Source organism: Humulus lupulus, chromosome 2 (genome assembly GCF_963169125.1).
Source record: "Humulus lupulus chromosome 2, drHumLupu1.1, whole genome shotgun sequence".
NCBI classification, from domain to species: Eukaryota; Viridiplantae; Streptophyta; class Magnoliopsida; order Rosales; family Cannabaceae; genus Humulus; species Humulus lupulus.
In genome coordinates, this window is record NC_084794.1 from 70268665 (window position 1) to 70273774 (window position 5110).

The 5110-nt window shown below is 31.0% G+C and overlaps 1 long non-coding RNA gene across 1 annotated transcript; it reads right to left on the reverse strand.

Moving 5' to 3' along the window:
• Positions 1 to 2601: 2601 nt before the first annotated feature.
• LOC133816095 (uncharacterized) lies at positions 2602 to 4529 on the reverse strand. Its single transcript, XR_009885009.1, has 3 exons — positions 4272 to 4529; positions 3878 to 3969; positions 2602 to 3246 (listed from the first exon to the last, which is right to left on the reverse strand). It is a non-coding gene; the product is annotated as an uncharacterized LOC133816095 (long non-coding RNA).
• Positions 4530 to 5110: the final 581 nt, after the last annotated feature.

The following is a 5110-nucleotide window of genomic DNA, read 5'->3' on the forward strand; positions in this document are numbered from 1 at the left end:
AGATGAACCTCATACCACTAGCTATTTTGCACAGCTTAATGATTATATGTGCTAAAGACAAAAAAAAATGGAGATGCTTAAAAATTAACAAAGACCTGTAAAAGATTTCATTAACCCACTTGGAATCCAAACTAACATGTATTTAGCCCAGATAATGAATGAATGTTATACTATAATTTTTACAGACTTATAATGAAATATCACTGGAACATTGTGCCAAGAACTGAAACAACTCTGAATTGTAGTAAATGGCTGGATGTTATTTGGGGATTGAACAGGGTTAATTAAACAAAGAGAACAAGCACTTAATTAAACTTTAAAGCATGATTTTTAAACAATTTCATGAACAAATTAGATATAGGTCAAAATTCATAAACTAATTTGTAGACATATCAGAGAACTCTTATAGCAAAAAAAAAAATACCTCACCAACATCCATTGCTTCATTTGTTAATGCAGCCACTGTAAACACAACTCCTAACAAACCCTCAACAGCCAGAGTTATTGCATGAGCTTCACTAGCAACTAAGACTGTAACAAACCCATGGACAAGGCAAGCCAAGATGACAACCCAAGCAGTAACAAGTTCCTGAAATGCCAGAAAATCAACTAGCAAAGAAATATCAAAATATAAATAAGCATAATAGAAAACAAAATGAAGATTCAAACAAAGCTTGGGAACATCTGCAAGATGAAAACTAAAATAAATAAATAATATAACAAGTGAATGCAAATCCAATCCCATAACTATCATATAAACTATAACTTACCAAAGCTATAAATAAGAAAAGAGAATACAGTGCAAATAAAATCAAACTTGTCAAACAACTTGCTGCCATTAAGACATTATAGTTTTTCAGACAGTAGGGAGCAATGAAGACATAAAGTGTTTCATAACTTTCTTCATAAAGCAAGAAAAGGCTTGATACATTACAAACATAATCAAGCAAAGTTTTTTTTTTTCAAATAATAAAAAAAACAGCTATATGTCCTTTACTGATATTAAAACAAGGAAATACAAATCAATGCAACTTAATCTTAACTAGAGTTTATAAGAGCAAGCATATTCCTACTGAATTCTCAATAACTTAGTAATATAATCAGAATTTGGTATTATTCCATTGTATGCACTACTAGGAAACAAGATCTTAATCATATTAAGTCACAATAGCCAACACATATATTAACATCAAAATAAAATAATTATAATAAAATCAATGATATTACCTCAAGATCTTAATCATATTAAGTCACACAATAGCAGAGTGAAAAGAGCTTACCCCACAGCTCAACAACATTTTCCAATTTCTAAAAACAAAATCTGAAATAGAATTGAATGGAGAGAATTTAGGGCAAGAGATTGAAATAAAATAGAAAGATTCAGATTTTACCAAAATTGCAGAAAAAAAAGATGAGAGACTTGGATTTCTAAGAGAAAAATCTAAAATGACAGAGAGTAATCTATATTCATAATTCTACTTTGGTTAGGAGTGCCCAGCAAGAGTAATAGTTGCACACTTAATTGCTACATTGTACCTATAGAGATGAAATGATAAAAGAAAAATTATGCCAGGCATAAAGAGTATAAGCAAGGGAAAATGATTTCACAGCACAATAAGATTAAAACAAGAGGAATTATGTATATGTATAGGACAGTGGTGATGAATGAGAGAGAAAGTACGAGTGCTGGGGCATTGTAACTAACTAACGGGGAAGTTTTGGTTTTATTTTGAAGCGGTGGATTACCAATCACTGCTCTAAATCCCCTCTATTATGAGAATAACGTATGGGGAAGGGGAATAAAAACTACTGCTCAAACGAAAAGTTTCCACATATTGCAGTAAAAAGAATCATCTAGTTGTTTTTTATGCCCTGTTTTCTTAATTTGTTTTCTATTTCTATTGTTGCTCTTTGCAACTACTTAGAAAATAATTCCCTTATATTGCTCTCTAAACAACTTCAGAATAAAGGAAAAGCTAGAAGGAATCAAATAACTCAAGAAAATAAAAGGCCAAACAAGAAACTAGAATACACTCAAGTCATATATTATAACAACTCAATGATTAAGAAACAAAATAAAATAACTCAAAAAATATACCAATTCAGAGAAATAAACAAGAGATAACCACTATAAATTCCAGCTACCTAAGTTAGCAAATAGACATATATACACATTCATCAAATTAAACTACAACAATCATAAAAAGCACAACCTTTTATTTACTCTCTTGCTAACTAAACTATGAAAAAGAAACAACAAGGTTTGTACATGAAACAAAGAAAGTTCAAAGAAGGGAGAAAAAGTATATTCTGTTAAAAAAAAACAGTTTCATAGCTTAAGTTGCTGTTTATTTTCAAATAAAGGGAAACTAAAAACAAAAAATAATAACTGGTAAAAAAATATTATGGAATGCATTATTCGCCTAGTTTTCCATTATGTACTAGTGCATTCCATTCATCAACAACAACCATATACTTCACACTAGTTAAAACAGAACATTTCACAAATGACAAATATGGAATAGAATATAGAAATAAGTTGAGACAACTGCAGTTATATAAATATAAAGAGAAGAGAGAAACAGACCTTTTCTGAACTATGAGGCCTTGAAAGTGAGTATCAAAATCTGAAATTCCAGAGCTTAACTGGTCAGAATCCATTGATGCTTCTGCTGCTTCAGCAACACCCAAAAGCTTTAAACACTCATTCCAACACTCAGCACCCCTCCATAAAAGCTTAGCTGCAAGACCATAATACCCAACATCATTAACATCTTACATGAACACCCTATTACATTAACTGCGAATTGTCTAAGAATTTGGCCAACTAGAACTAAATAAGTTAATCACAAATTTAAATGTTGTATTTATCTTTCCTGAAACTTCATAGAAAAAAATAAAAATACTATTCAATGCAAAAATATAAACCTAAACTTCAGTTTTTCCTTAAAACTACTGTATTTGAGACTTAAAACCCATTATCATCTCTATCAAGCCATAAATCCAGATAAACAGAAGAAAAAACCAAAACTGTATTATTTTTCTTCAAACTCATGAGTTATTTTAATATATAATAATTATTATAAAAAATAATCAAAGATGATGCCTAAGAATAAAAAATCGTCATTACCCTTTTAGATAAGTGGGGATGTAATCAAAATAAACCATTTTCTTCACAGCAACGGTACCCTAGTCGCATTGAAGTCCCCGCTGTTACAACACCATCCCCACAGTCCCACCTCCATGCTAACATCTGCAACAACAGAGAAAGAAAGAGAGAGAATGAGATCGTGGGTGAGAGGGAAAGAACTAAATCTGGAGACACAAATAGATGTACATATATCCTTGTATATATATAATACCTATACATGAAATAAATACATCAAAATAGAACAACATCAGAGCAGAAACAGAACTAAGAAAACTTAAGAAAAAATAGGACAGAAATGGCAAAATAGACAATGAGAGTCACTAAGGAGGGACAAGTGACTAGCATAACAACCAAATAATAATCGCACCACACTTAATTCATAGTAACTGCTCTTTAAAAGTTCTATGCATCTACCTTTATATAATATGCAATGTCCTAATGGGAATTTATATTTGGAAAGACAACCAAAGAAAAAAAGTTACTTTTTGTAAACAAAAGTAGACCCTACAAGCAAACAAAATTAACAGAAAACATATGAAAATATTGAATACACCATAACAGATGGAAATACTCATCACAAGCTAAAATGACATGGTGAAAACTTATAAGAAATCAAGCTATAGAATCATGCCTTGTGTAGTCATGATAGCAACAAAAAGGATTATGCCAACAGGTTGCACCTTAAAAAAATGCCAAGCTTGATCACTGGTTAGAAGAGATACATACCATCGAGCCTACACCTCGCCTTGCCAAGCCCTGCCACCATCAACATCATCATTAGAGAGAATTAAGGCAGTCTCTTTGATTGATTTCCTAACCTATAAATAAGAGACCAAAAATTGAATGAAAGTTAATAGAAGAATTAATAAACAAATCAACAAATAGCTATATATGAAGATAAAACTCCAAAGTAAATTAGATAAAATATAATCACGTGTGAAGACCTGTTGCCATTTTTTCCTTTCTGTTTTATGTGCATATGGTTGTTTTTTATGCTCTGTATTCTGAATTAGTTTTCTATTTCTATTGTTGCTCTTTCCAACTGCTTAGAAAGACCTTAAGGCATTAGTTGATTAATATATACATAAATAAAGAAACCCATGTAAGAAAGCTCAAATACCTTGAACCTGAATATTAATCAAAGAAACTTCCAACATTGAATGTTGCTTTATGCATTTTAATTTCTCATTAAGACCTGGCTAAAAGCATTGAAGCAATCAATACAAAATATTATATTACCACTGTGTCAAAAAGCAATCAGTTGAATATTTATATTAGATGAAATTAGCGCATAAATGATCAACTCTTAATAATGGACCCATTCTAAAGATACTTTCATCTTTTACCAAAACATTGATAAGTGCTTATAGTAACTCTTAAAAAAACCATATTAATTATCAAAAGCATCAAACAAAGAAGCCTAACCAATAAACTAAATCAATTTCATATAACACAACCAGACCTAAGCCAAAAATTGGTAGAAAAATATTAACAAAAATCATAAACTCTTTGTCAATGTCGAAGGAGAAATAAAGATTACCCTTTTTATTTTGCTATTCTTCAACGAGGGAAAAGAGTGAGAGAAAGTTCAAAAAGAAAAAGCATATGCAAAATAATCTAATGAGCCGCAAGTTAAGTCCTCTCAAGTTAAATGCTTACCATTAAAGACAATATGGCAATACCTATGCCTATATATGGATCAAATGCAAGTCTAAAATCGATTAAGTTGATGCCCTCTTCCTGCCCGGACCCAAAACTGAAATAAGACATGTCATAATTCAAAATTGGCCATCAGATGATTATGATTATTATATTGTTACCGCCCTTTTCAATGTTTCACTAACCATTCTTAAAGTCAAATTATGCTAACTCTAGCACCACCGACCCTTCTTCTAAACGGGTTGACCGAGTTAAGCTAGAAACAAAAGGAAATCAATGCCTCTTTGTATGAATGCAATG